We start from the raw sequence: 15,322 nt of genomic DNA on the forward strand, positions 1-15,322 counted from the left end.
TGTATAATGCACCTAACCTAGTACCTTTATGCATACTGGAAGCCCAATAACTATTGATTGAATGAAGGAAAGAATAATTAAATAAAACTATTAACTTGCCATTTTGACCGTTAGTTATTGGATTTTATTGTGCTCTATTTGTTAAATGTGTTTTCTTGTATTTTTATATGACATTATTAAGAAGGTATTATTTCTGAAACAATTATATTATTGCAGAATGGTACTTAGTTCATTTAATTCATTTCAAATATAATTCTCTTCTAAGGCTTTGTTAACTCACTGCTAGTGTAGGGGGTTTGATACAGTGCCATTGAAATAAAACTGTTGTAACCACTTTGACCCCTCTCCAAATATGTACGGTCAGTTTCAGCATTTAATATGGAACCATATCCTCAGGAAAATCTATTATCTCTAAAGAAAATTATAATCATAAATATTCCTAACAGGAATAGATGAATAGAATAAAACTTTAGTGTTATATTTTAAGCCTGCTAACCCTAAACTGATGGTGCCTTACATTTGTAGTAAATAATGTTTTTGTTGCTATTTTCTAAGAGCCAAATCTGGAATTAAAGAGGCAAATGTCTTCAAATAATTTAAAAATCAGTATCTTCATAGATTTTTTAAGTAAATGCTTGAATTCTTTGGTCCATATTTTTAAATTAATTCAATTTTTATCATTTTATCAGAAAAATGAGACTATGGGCAACAGTACTTTAAAAACTAAACACATAATTCAAATGAGACTGGGAAATCAAATGGTTATAGAATTAAGTTTTCCTCAGATTCATTAATGTATATTACTAAAATACTTATGCTATTCAGAAATAAGGTAGTTATAGTATATTATCTTAAGCTATATTTTTATTATATATTTTAAGCAACCTCATTCTTCCCTAGCATATATTTAAGAGTTCTTAGAAGACATATATTCATTTTATATTTGCTTTGTCATTTAGCATAGCATAATAGTTACACCAATTCTAATTTAACGTCTTGCTTTCATAACATTAAAATAATAGGGAACAAGTACCCTAAAAGTTTAAAAATGTCCATAGCTTCTTAAAAATAACTTTGCTATATTGTAAAATAAGTTTTTTTAAGGTGAGAAAATAAGAGGAACTCAAACACAATTGTTGCATTAGATACCTCTTTAGGACAGACATATATTACCTTTCTTGCCTTTCTACTACTTCTTTCTCAACTCCTTATTTTCTTGCATATAATAAGGGGATACTGAATATTTGTTAAATAAAAACATTTAGTAACAATGTTTTTAATATCTGGCCTATCTGAGTTATTTTTTTTCATATTTTTAAAACTACTTATTGGAACAAAATATATGAAGCATTAGATCATTAAAGACCATCCTGCATTTTTAGTTTGAAAAAAATCTGTTACTTTGATGACACATTTCTGTTGTCCTTTCCATACCTTTAGGTAGCACCAGTGCAGAGAACAGTGTACTAGAGTATACTAGAATGTACTGGAATTTTATACAACCCCCACTCAAAAAAGCTATAGTTATTTTAATGTAATATCTTAAAAGACAGAAGATTTTAGTTGTTGCCATTGATGGATTTTTACTTACACATTAATCCCCCCAAAGATGGTGATGTGGCCAAGCTTTATTCTAACCTTTAAGCCATATAAATTTTGTAATCATATGAATTCTAAATCTCCTTATTCTTAATTTCCAAAGGAAAGAAAATCTTTTCTATATTTGCTTAGAAGAAATTTTGTTGTGATCCTAATACTTAAAATTATTTTTACTCTGTTCATTCTCTAATCAAACAGATACTCTTCATTGTAGTACATCTAGAAAGGAGAATTTTCGAATATACACTCTTCTTAGAGATAAAAATCACTTCCTGATTTTACCTCAAACCTTATTACTTTGTAGTAACTTTGTTTTAAGTTCTTGATGCTGCTTATTTCAAAAGAATTTCATCCAATTTTGTGCTTTTATTCTTCCCTCCCAAAGATCTTGTGTCAGATAAGCACTGGACACATTCCTGCATTTGCAATCAATCCTCATATCACCTACATTTCCTATATTATGTGTGGAAGGTTGGAGAAATTGATTTGCTCAGATTTGTGAACTTCAAACATTGTTTTTCTTAGATCTAATTCTTGATCTGTCTCTATACTCCAATATCCATCTTTTACCTCTGTCTCTCTCGGTCTCCATCTGTTTCTCCCACACACATCTCCTTATTCAGACATACCTCCACACTTCAATGTTCTCAGCCTCATAGAGTTATTACAACTCACTTCTGATATAGCCACAAAAGGCAACAGGAAAACATCTCCCTGATTAAAGGAAAGGGGAAAACAACTTTCTTACATCCTCATATTTGAAGACATCAGTCAGATTAACCAATGTTTGCACAGATGTGCACTGGATGCTGACTTTATTCTCCAGACGCCTTGTAGACAGACCACCATGTGGTCAAGCTACATGGAGCTTGTGGATAGACCACCATGTGGTCAAGCCCCCAAATTCTTCCCAATTACCTGCTCATATTCCTGGATAGCACTATGTAATTTGGAGCCAAATGGTAACCCATTTATTTTGTGTGGAGATTCCTATTACCATGAATATTTTAGAGTTTGTATTTGAACGTTTAGAAATTATTAAATTATCTAAGTTCCATGGCATAATTCTTCTCTGTGTGCTGTCAAATTAACCCATTAAAATAATAGCAGTTGTGACTTTACAACTCAAATATATAGTATATTAATGCAATCAAAGAAGACAAAATAAGTGATTGACTAAAAAAATCTTAGTTTTCTAAAAAAAAAAAAAAAAAAATGGGGCGCCTGGGTGGCTCAGTGGTTTAGGCCTCTGCCTTCAGTTCAGATCATGATCTCAGGGTCCTGGGATCGAGCCCCACATCGGGCTCTCTGCTCAGCAGGGAGCCTGCTTCCCCCACTCTCTCTGCCTGCCTCTCTGCCTACTTGTGATCTCTGTCTATCAAATAAATAAATAAAAATCTTTAAAAAAAAATCTTAGTTTTCTTTTTTTTTTAAGATTTTTTTAATTAATTAATTTATTTATTTTTTAATTTATTTGACAGACAGAGAACACAAGTAGGCAGAGGGGGATGGGGAAGCAGGCTTCTTGCTGAGCAGAGAGCCTGATGTGCGACATGATCCCAGATCTGAGCCGAAGGCAGAGGCTTTAACCCATTGAGCCACCCAGGCGCCCCTCTGCATGATATTCTAAGGAATTTGGACTTTATACTAAGAGACATGTAAAGGGTTTGTACTTTAGAATATCACTGTCATTACAATATGACAATTAAAAAAAAAAAAAAGAATAAGGTAGGGGAACAATTTGAAGTCTACTGCAGGAGACCAGGTCAGACATGGTGGTCTGGCTTTGGCAACAAATGGAATGGAAAAGATAAAGCCAGTAAGTATTGAAAGGATACAGTAGATAATTGTTGGTGACTTATGGGGTTATTGAGTAAAAGAGTGTGGAGAATGGAAGGAGTAAAGAAGAAATGTCCGTAATTTTTGGTAAATTGATAATTTTAAGTAACTTGATGCCATTTACTGAAGTAGTATAAATTGAAGATACCTGTATTGAGAGGCAGAAAATGAGTTGAGTATTTCACATATTGAATCAGAGAAACTTGCTATATAGTAATGAAGAAGTCAGGCATAGATTTATAGTTATAATTACATAGTTATAATTATACAGATAATTACTGTATAAATTGTATAAATTTAGGGAGTGTATAAATCAGCCCATAAGCAAAATAAATTTTGAAAAGAAGACCAAGGAATGGGAACTGATAAGAAGTTCATCAGTAATGAAACAATGGGTAGAGAAAGTTAAATTTATAAAGGATTCTGAGAAGGAGTGGTCAGAAAGAAAAGAATCCAAAAAAATAATGCACCCCCAAAATTAGGGGTAAATCATGTTTTAAGGCATGTGTGATCAGCAGTATCAAATATGATGGAGAAGTTGACCAAGATAAACATTTACATTGATTACATGTGACAGATGGATAATATTGCGAACATTATTTTTGCTGGGGTCATGGAGAAAAAGCTAGATTGTGGCACATGGAAGTATTAGATATAAGATTTTTTAAAAATGGCTAGAATACAGGGAAATTTCCTCAGCATGATAGAAAATATCTGCTAAACATAGTGATTCAAAAGGGCATTTGCTCTCCAATGTTTATAGCAGCAGTGTTCACAACAGCCCAACTATGGAAAGAACCCAGATGTCTATCAACAGATGAATGGGAGCACCTGGGTGGCTCAGTGGGTTAAAGCCTCTGCCTTCGGCTCAGGTCACGATCCCAGGGTGCTGGGATCGAGCCCCACATCAGGCTCTCTGCTCAAAGGGGAGCCTGCCACCCCCCCCCATGCCTGCCTCTCTGCCCACTTGTGATCTCTGTCTGTCAAATAAAGAAATAAAATCTTAAAAAAAAATGAATGGATAAAGAGGATGTGGTGTGTACACACACACACACACACACACACACACACACACTAAGGACTCTTACTCAGCCATCAAAAAGAATGACATCTTGCCATTTGCAATGATGTGAGTGGAACTAGAGGGTATTATGCTAGGCGAAATAAGTCAGTCAGAGAAAGATAAATACCGTATGATTTCAACTATGTGGAATTTAAGAAACAAAACAGATGAACATAGGGGAAGGGAAGAAAAAATAAAATAAGATAAAAACAGGGAAGTACAAACCATTAAAGACTCTTAACTACAGAAAACAAACTGAAGGTTGCTGGAAGGGTGGTGGCTGGGGGATGGGGTAACTGGGTGATGGGCATTAAGAAGGGCACTTGATGTAATGAGCAGTGGTTTATATGAATCACTAAATTCTACCCCTGAAACTAATAATACAGCATATATTCACTAAATTGAATTTTAATAAAACATTTAAAAAGAAAGCCTACAGCTAAAATCATATTTAATGTAAAAAATTTGAAGCTTTTCCACTTAGATCAGAAATAAGATAAGGATGCTCCCTCCCACTATTCCTTTTTAACATTGTACTGGAATTACTAGCCAATGCAATTACTAGCCAATGCAATAAGACAAGGAAAGAAAATAAAGGTATGCATATTGGGAAGGACAAATAAAACTATCCTTTCATGACAACATCATCATCTATGTAGAAAGAAATCCTAAAAAATTAACCAAAAAAAAAAAAAATCAGGAACTAATAATTATAGCAAGATTGTAGAATGCAAGGTTAATATATAAAAGTCAATCATTTTTCTATAAACTAATAATAAACAAGTGAAATTTGAAATGAAAAACACAGAGCAGAGCACTGAGGATATTGGGCAGTGAAAATACTCTGCATGATATTATAATGTCAGATATGTATCATTATACGTTTGCCCAGATCTGTCCAATGTACAATACCAAGAGTGAACCTGCTGCAAACTATGGCCTTTAGGTAATTATCATGTGTAAATGTAGGTTCATCCATTGTAATAAATTTTAGCATCTCTCTGGTGAGGAATGTTAATAATGGTGAGGTTATGCATATGTGGGGTTGAGGGACTATATGGGAAAACACTGTACCTTTTTCTATTTTGCTGTGAACTTATAAGTGCCCCCCAAAATCAAGCATTGATTTTTTTTTAAAAATGGCTAGAGGGTGCTTGGGTGGCTCAGTGGGTTAAGCCTCTGCCTTTGGCACAGGTCATGATCTCAAGGTCCTGGGATCGAGCCCAGCAGCAGACTCTCCTCTCAGCAGGGAGCCTGCTTTCCCCCCCGCCCCCCGTCTGTCTCTATGCCTACTTGTGATCTCTCTCTCCGTAAATAAATAAATAAAATCTTTAAAAAAAAATTTTAAAAAGTTTAAAAAATGGCTATAGCATTCATCAATTTATTCATTTATTTGTTTATTCATCCATCCATCAAATATTTATTAAGTATATGCTATATGCTAGACACTGTTCTTGGCCCTGAGGATATAACTACTGAAAAATAGGCTTTGCCTTTATAGATCTTCTGGTCAAATGGGGAATTAAAGAATAAACCATCATACTTATCAAGGTAAGTTCCAAAAAGGAAAATAAAGACAACTGTGAGGGAGAATAAAAGGAGGTACAGTTTTAGGAAAGTTTATTAAGAAAGACTGAAAAGTAGGTATTTGAACAGAGTGGGCACTGGGTGAATTCATTGCATACGGATGAGGAGAGAGCATGTAAATTGAAAGGGGATTTTGGACCAAGGGAGGTTTTTCATTTAAGATTGAATTCTAGTATCATTGTGGTTAAAAAATATGACATAAACACAAGCTTGTGTTTTACTAAGAATTAACTGTGTTAGCTGACTCATACAGAAAACTCAGTAATACTTAGGATACATTTAACCTATTAAAACCATCAGTTTGAAACCAAAGGACATAAACATTGGAATTTGGTAGTAATTTAAAATCCATCATCACTTTTAGAAAAAAACTCAAGGTACTTACGTGATGAGAGCAGTTCAGTACAGGATAATAGAGGCAGCGTTTTATGTCACTTGTAATTCTTTATCTTCTCTGTAGTGACATTGCTCCTGACCAGGTTTTCTCATTAGTAAACATGAAGGTGCTTCATCCTGTTCTGTCTTCTTCTGTCCTCTTCTATCATATTCCATCCAAACTTATTTCCTTTGGTAATTGGTATTTCTTTTCTAACATGAATTCAGGTTGTTTTAAATTTGTAGCCTTCAGAGTTCATCACTGCTAATCTGTCCTGCTTCAATATCATTATAAGAAATTGGTTGCATTTACCCCAAAAATGTAAAGTCTCATAACTTTTTTTAAAAAAAACAACAACAATTTACACTGTACATCCTGCCCCATGAATAGCTATATTCATGTTTACCTTTTAGAAGGTGATCACTGTCAGAATATCAAGTAGTGTAATAAAGACTGACACTGAAAGACTTCTTTTTGTTGATCATGAACTATCAGAATGTTAACAAGATTTAAGTAGATCTCTGGGTAGAACAAGGCTATTTTTAGATTTCTAAACTTTGGTTGCAAAATGAGAGATTTGATAAATTTCAGTTAAATTATTTATGTATTACATAAAATTACAAGTAGTTATCTGTTTTTCCCCCCTTAAGATTACTTCTTGGACTAAGGAAGGAAACCTCATGATTGAATCCATATTTCTAGAAATGATTATAATGAGAGCTATTCTGCATAGACTAAAATAGTTTCTCAAAAACTGCTAGGCATGGATGATTGCTAAGAAATTTCCTGGTCAACTACACTCAGGAGATTCATTTTCAGAGATATATTTATTTAACTTTACTGATAATAAGAAAGATTAAATGTATGTTCATATAAACCGATAGAATTGTAGAGTTAGGATGGCAGAGTGAAGGATTCAAAGGTATATTTTTGCCATTTATTTTGTATATATTACAAAAAATTAATTTTGTTTTACATATGTAAATATTTCTATAACATACCGCATAAACAATTAGCTTCTCAATTTTAAAATGTTTCTACTTTAGAAGAGCCTAGGTGGTTCAGTTGGTAAGCTCTTGATTTCGGCTCAGGTCATGATCTCAGGGTTGTGGGATGGAGCCCTGCATTGGGCTCCCTGCTCGGTGGAGAGTCTGCTTTAGGTTCTTTCTCTCTCTCTTTCCCTCTCCCTCTGCTCTCCCCAACACACACTCTCTCTGTCTCTCTCACAAAATAAATAAATACATCTTTAAAAAATAGATAAAGTGTTTCTACTATATTGTTAATTATAATGATTAGAATTCAGTACCTTGCAATTCCAAGCCCTAACAATCGTATATTAACTCAAAAAAAGAAAAAAAATACACAGAATATCAAAGAACCTTAGAAAATAACAAGTACAGAAATCCTGAGAGCCAATTTGTGGTAAAGTTTTTATTTGTAAGAAAAGAAAATTTAACACATCAAGAGAAATACTGATGTATACCATTTTAACCATTATCTTTTTTCTTTCTGAGAGTATAACCTTTCTGTTGCTTGGGGATAAATACTTTTGTGAATGAAACGGTAGTGGATGTGTATCATTATGCTTTCTCTGCTTAACAAATCATTACAAATTCAGTGGGTTTAAACAACCATGTATGTCTCCATTCTGAGAGTAACATAGGTGTTCTGATTGACCAGCGCTGGGTAGTGGAGCATGGCTCAGCTGAAATAGCTTGTCTCTGCTAGATCAGGCTTCCTTCTGTGGTGGTGGAAGGCCCAAGAGCAGTAAGAAAGATCAAGCCCAAATTACAAGCACTTTTCAAATCTCAGCTCATATCACTTTAGCTAACAATAGTTTTGGTGGGAGGACCTGCCTTCGTATTGAAAAGGTGAAGGTGCAAGAGGGGGAAAGAATTTGTGGGTGGTTTTATAGTCTACTACAGATCATTAGGTAGTTGCTTTCCTTCTACTTTTTTAAATAAAAAAAAAAAACAGTTTTTACTGGTAATGCAAAAAGTTAATGAACATGTAGATATGTTTGTAGATATTTATTTACTATGAAGGTAGTCTTTTTCTTAATAAGGGAGGAAAAAGTAAAAGCTCTCTTAAAAAAGAAGGGGGAAAACTTGATTATTTTCTGTTCATTTTAGGAACTACATTGAAAAATTAGAAAAGGAAAAGTGGAAAGTGACATTAAATTGTTCTTTTAATCAAATTCCAAATGAAATGGCATGAAGCCTGTTGTGGCGCTGCCAGAATGTATAATTCTATGCTTCTATGAAACTGAAAATTGCTATTTTAAAGTGATAGGCTCTGTGGCAAATTCAGCATTAACCTCGAAAAATTTTCTCTGCCAGGTTGAGCACTTTCATGGAAAAGAGATTTATAAGAGACTCATATATGACACAAAATAGTTAAAATATGTCCAACAATCTTTAAGACCTTTCATAGAGTTATTTGGTTTTCTCGTCTTTATTTTCAATGTGAATCTCTTTCTTGAGTCTAAGAATTAAACCTATTGTTTGTTTCTTTTTTTTTTGTCTGTGCAATTTTTTTTTCAATTTATTTATTTTCAGAAAAACATTATTCATTATTTTTTCACCACACCCAGTGCTCCATGCAAGCCGTGCCCTCTATAATACCCACCACCTGGTACCCCAACCTCCCACCCCACCCCCGCCACTTCAAACCCCTCAGATTGTTTTTCAGAGTCCATAGTCTCTCATGGTTCACCTCCCCTTCCAATTTACCCAAATTCCCTACTCCTCTCTAACGCCCCTTGTCCTCCATGCCATTTGTTATGCTCCACAAATAAGTGAAACCATATGATAATTGACTCTCTCTGCTTGACTTATTTCACTCAGCATAATCTCTTCCAGTCCCGTCCATGTTGCTACAAAAGTTGGGTGTTCATCCTTTCTGATGGAGGCATAATACTCCATAGTGTTTGTTTCTTTTTGAGTTAATTACATATTGATTTATGGTTAAAAATAACATTAAAAATAACATTTAAAATTTTTTAAAAAGATTTATTTGTCTATTTAAGAGAGAGAGAGGGAAAGAGAGCACCTGCGGGGGATGGGGGGTGGGCAGAGGGAAAGAATCTCAAGCAGACTACCCGCTGAGTGCAGAGCGAGATGTGGGGTGATCTCATGACCCTGAGATCATGACCTGATTTGAAATCATGAGTCACACATTTAAGTGACTGAGCCACTCAGGCACCCCTCCTTAGATTAAATTCTTAATGGTTGGGTTAAGATTTATTTGAGGACCTCTAATATTTTAAGATTGTTTAAAAAGTCTAAACAGTTTATCATGATGGATTTTATAATGAAAAGAAAGTAAAGAAAGTTTAATGCGCTTATGGTAATGTAGATTTGGAGTCATTCAATTTGCAGAAAAGAACAGAGGAGAAAATATAGGATATTTACGTATATAAAATATAAGAAGAGAAAAATATACTTGGAGAACAAAGAGATTGTTATCTCATCAAATATAGTTGTTGTTTTTTTTTTAAGATTTTATTTATTTGTTTGAGAGAGAGAGAGAGCAAGGGGGAGGGGCAGAGGGAGAGGAAGATACAAGGGAGCCCTACACAGGCAAAGGGCTCTATCCCAAAATCCTGGGATCATGACCTGAGACAAAGGCAGACATTCAACTGACTGAGCAACCCAAGCACACCTCTAGTTTTAAAATAATATGTAAAGACTACATTTCCTTTTATTTTCCACTCAAACATTATTTAAGGCCACAGATTGTTTAAAAAGGATAAGTAATAACACACCTTAAGGTCCAGTTTGGTTGATAAAAGCTTTGAGGAAAAGACTATTCTCTAGAATTCAAACCTGTAAGGAGAGAGTAGGCAGAAAAGTCATAAATAATGTCTCCAGAGCTTGTAGAAAATGGGGCTGACTTAACTGGATAAGGAAAACCTATGAAGGTTAGATAAAGGTAGGAAGTGGGAAAATGTTTACTATTACTCTAATGGAATCTCAAAGCCAATTGGCTGAATCATAGAGCCTTTGCTTTCATCTGTCCTCTTATCATTAGTTGATAGAATGAAGAGGAAGCGATGAGAGAAGCATTAAGAATTCATTGCAAAGAACTATCTTGATATGTTGAAATTTACTTCTTAGAACTATTAGAAATCCTGTATGTGTCATTTTCATAAGTTAGATAAACTAATTAATAGTTTATCAGTTTATTAATATAATATATATAATAGTTTATTAATAGTTTATATTTATAATATAATCAGCAGATCTTATTGGGACCTAGTATGTGCTAAAATCACACTCTTTTTTATGAGTGATTCCTGGAGTAAAGCATAATGGTTACTAATGAAATAGAAGGCATAAAGTCCTTTCTCAAGCAGCTTCAAATGGGTCTCATTGTGTGAAGGTGAATTTGGCCACACTGCCTAAAACCATAGGAAAATTGGGTGACACCTTAAGATTACTTTGTACTCTAAGGCAGTTTATCTAAATCAGAGTATTTATGTGGAGACAGATTCTGTAATCCATGTTATTTAAAGTACAGGGACAGCACATAATTTTTAAATGAGTCATATAATGAGTGAGAGTTTGGGCAGAATCCTCTTCAGAATATATTAATTTTTTCCCTTTGAAAGTATAAAACTCATCAATCTATGATTTAAAATGCACAGCAATCAATATTTATTCTTCTCTTTATTTTGTTTTAATCAAGGCTTGGAAAAACTAGTAAGGAGGAGGATACAATTTTGGTTCCTCAGCAAAAGATGGAGCCAGTCTTAGGGTGTTTTCTTAATGTACTAACTCTTGAAACATATAGCAAATTTTAAATAAGGACCAGCACCTTTTTTTATGGCATGTTACTAAATCTCCATAATGTCTTCATCTGGTAAGATTGTAAGTGAGAAATCAGAACCCAAGTGCTTCTCGCAGATCATAGAGAGCGACTGAGTACAGAACTCGTACGGTTACTCATTGGCATAGTAGCCGCCAAACGTTTTCAGCAAGACAAATATTGTTTCTATCAGTTCAGCTCTCTTTCAGTCAATGGCTTTGGCTTCCCCAGGCAATATATAAATCAGGGTGCATCCTAGAATATGCTCTGACCTTTAAGGTCAACTTCTCTTTTTCAGGGATGGAGGTCCAGCCGTATTCTGCACAATGCTGTCCTGACCCCACACTTTTGTGGTAAGGCTCACCTCACAACCAGGCATGCTGGCTATCAGGCCGTCATGTAATGAGCATTGAAAGGGGTGGGCAGAGAGTCTTTATGCAGTTTACCAATCACCATAATGCCAAGGACATTTTTTTTTCCCTTCAGCCATTTCCCTTTAATAGTGTCTAGTCTTTTTAGAATACTCTATTCATTAAAATGCTAATATACATATTCTTCTTGTAATAACCTTGAAATAAACAGTTGAGCTAATACCAATCTCAGTGTTAAATAGGAAAGCGATTCTGTGATAAATGTAATGACTACACCAAGGTCATAAATTTCTGCTCAAAGGCAGGCAGAACAGGTGTTAAACCTGAAGTTTTGACCAATGCATTCTCCATGGTCCAGTGTCTGTGTTCAAATTAAACTGTGCCTGTTACACATATGGGGATGGGTGCTTTGAAACAATGAATGAACCTGGAGATATAATAGTAATTATAATGATACCTTTAAGTTACAGTGTTTGTCCCATGCTGAGCATGCTTTCTTTGAACTCTAGGAACACATTCTTCAAGGGATTGCATCATGGTATTGTGGTTAAGAACTGTCAGACTGAATTCGATCCTGGCTCTTCTATTTACCATCTCTGTTACTTTGGGCAAGTTGCTTAAACTCTCCATGCCTTAGTTCCTTGGCTATAAAATTGGGGTAATGATAGTACTAACTTTGAAGGGGTTTTGTTCAAATTAAATGAGTTACTATATCTAGGGCTCTTAGAACAGTGCTTAGCTTATAATAAGAGCTACATAAGAGCTATAAAATAAGTAAATATAAATAGTTAAATCTTATAGACAATTTAGGAGCTACATGCAGATAAGACTTCTAAGTTCCTGAATATTTCTCTGTCATTTTAGTGATTAATAGCATTATTGAGATGTCCAATAAATCCTGATTTTTTTTATGTCAGAGTTTTTTTTGCTTGTGCTTGAATATGCAAACTGGGGGCAATTTAGCTGTCAGCTTTTAATTTTTCAAAAATTTCTTTCCTTCAACGTGTAATTTGACAAATCCACTTACTTGGTATGGGAAAAAGAGAACCCTATGTTTTATTATTTGAAAATTATGAGTAATGTGAGTAATGCTTGCATAATTAGTAATTGGCCTTTTAGGAGTATAGCTTTCCTTGTGCTTACAGCAAAAAGCTTATGAATTGATTTTTTCTTTATAAGAGTGCAAAATGAGAATTTGTAAAAGTATAATAGATACCAAGTTGAAATTTATGATGCCACATTAATATTCAGTTCTTGGATGTGATAGATCAACAATAAGCTCTTTGTGGCTTTGCATAAAGATAGAATCACAGAGTACAAAAGACTACTAGGCTCTTCCATTTAACCAATATTATTGAGCATCTATTAAAAGCTATTCCTAACCCCCAGAGGCTAATCTCCCCTTTGTCTGTGACCCCAAAATAAAAAGCCTGCCCTTGAGATATTTCTGTTTAGGAAAGAATTATAAAACACACACAGCAGTAGCCATTACACAACGTGCTAAATAATCATCATAGAAAGAGAACAAAGTGCAATAGGTAGCAACAGGAGGAAAGGTTACTTTGAGTCCCAGGGATCGGATTTGACAGCTTAAGATAGCTTTTAAAATCAGCTGGGATGGAAGTATAGTTCACCAGCAAAGTTATTAGAGGGAAACATTTTAAGCAAAATGCAGGATGATAAACAGAAAGCTGAGAAACTTGGGAACCTTCCAGAAGAATTAGCCTTAGTGGTTGCCCAGATTATTTGGTATTTTTAGGGATGACTGGGAGTCAGACAGCAAGGTGATTTGGACATATATTGCATAGGACCTCCAGTCATCTTCTCAGACTTCTTACAACATATTTTTCAGTGTTATTAGCAAAATTATCACAGGATCATGATTCTATGACCTCTATTCATAGTACATTATTGGAACATACAAACACTATTTTAAAAAAAAGCACAAAACACTTTGCTGAGCAGTATTTGAGGTAATTTTTAAGTACTACCTCAGGCTTTTCTTTTGAGGATTAAATTGTACTATTTTTTCCCATTACATTTTTATTCTGCCTCCAAGGTCTTTTTTCATTTCATTAATTGTTGTGATTGTTTTCAGTAAGACTTAGTCTAAAACATGGTTGTTTTGGAAAAGGCTGAATGTGGCTTATTTACTGAAATTAGTGCTCATTTCTAACCAGAAATTATTTGCTGGAATAAACAATATAAAGTTCCAACAACAGTTTCTATGATACTCTTCTGTGACTATAAATGTCAGTTGACTTGTGGAAAATTCCACGAGAAGCTATCAAATATTTATATTCACCTGTATGGTTTCCTAGTCCTGGACACTAAGGAAACTATTTCAATAAAGACAACTGTTTGGTTTTCTTGTCTGTGGAGTTAATGTACTATATATGAAATACATACAAACTAGATTCTTTCCTAGAGAGAAAGCAAAAGATTCGAAGAATACATTTAAGGCTATGCTTAGTTCAAATTTTTGTAATTTTTTCCTACTGCTAATATACTTTTAACATTACTAGAAAGCCAGTCATATTCTCCCTTGACCCCACCCCAACCATGACCTGCTTTGTCCTATGTCTACCTCCCTCCCTTGCTTTTTACTGCTCAGGATTAGTTGTAATATAGCAGCCTAAAGAAGGCAGGTAATAAGGGCATTTTGTCCTAGTCAGATCTCAGCTGGAGATCTAATTCTAGTTACTTTGTTTCAAAAAGCCTTGACAAATTTGAATTTGTCAAGAGGAGGTTAAAAAATGATGACCAGGTTATATGCCATGATATAAGAAATTAAGTAGAGCTGTTTATCTCAGTGAAGAAGAGAATTATGGGGCATATGATAATTGTTTTCAGATATTTGAAAGGCTATTATTTTGAAGAAATAGCCATATTATTCCACTGTTTTCCAGAGGCTAGCCCTGGGAGAGCAATATGACATATTCTTTACGAGATTATAAGTTCCCTGCCACTAGAAGTTTTGAAGGAATATTTAAATGTTTAGTTGGCAGGTTGGACTTAGTGACCTTTAAGTCTGGTTTGGATTTAAAATTTTGTTTCTCGGAGTTGCTTGCATCCCGTTTTCTGAATGGCCTATTTCCTATTTGACTATTCCTTTGCTTTTGTTTTTGTTTCATTTTGTTTTGTTTTGGCAGTTTGGAAGTGTAAAACTTAATAGTATGCATTCACAACTTGAAAATATCCAGAAAGACAAGAAGAATGGGGCTTGGGCCCTCCCTGAATAGCCCTATATATTTATTCGATTTCGTTGTCTTAAAGTTAGACCCGTCTACTTTTTTATCAGTTGAGTTCTTTAAAGACATTTCAATTAAGGAAAAATTTGGCCTAGGGAGACCAGTTTTGCAGATAGAGAAATCTCATTGTCAATGTCGTTTGATTAACGCCTGAATGTGATACACTGACTATTTTCCTTTAAAGAAGGTCCTAATGATTCTGAAAAGAAAGCACTTAATTTTAACTTCTATTTTAACAGGCAGGAGAAAAAAACAATCCTCTATAGCAGTCATTAACGGACTGCTGAATAAGTCAGTGGCACATTAGATTAGTTCAGTTCTATATAGGCAAGTAGAAGCTGTGCTTTATCTCTTACAGTTAGTGTCCTTGGGATGAGTTCAAGCTACGTGCAAAAAATAATTCCCCTAGACCCAAGAGAAACAGATC

At 34.4% G+C, this 15,322-nt stretch overlaps 1 protein-coding gene across 2 annotated transcripts in view; it reads left to right on the plus strand.

The window, feature by feature from the left end:
* The window catches only part of EDIL3 (EGF like repeats and discoidin domains 3), a 410,169-nt gene that overhangs the window by 120,589 nt on the left and 274,258 nt on the right, over positions 1 to 15,322 (plus strand). The window lies entirely within an intron of this gene.

Source organism: Neovison vison, chromosome 1 (genome assembly GCF_020171115.1).
Source record: "Neovison vison isolate M4711 chromosome 1, ASM_NN_V1, whole genome shotgun sequence".
NCBI classification, from domain to species: domain Eukaryota; kingdom Metazoa; phylum Chordata; class Mammalia; order Carnivora; family Mustelidae; genus Neogale; species Neogale vison.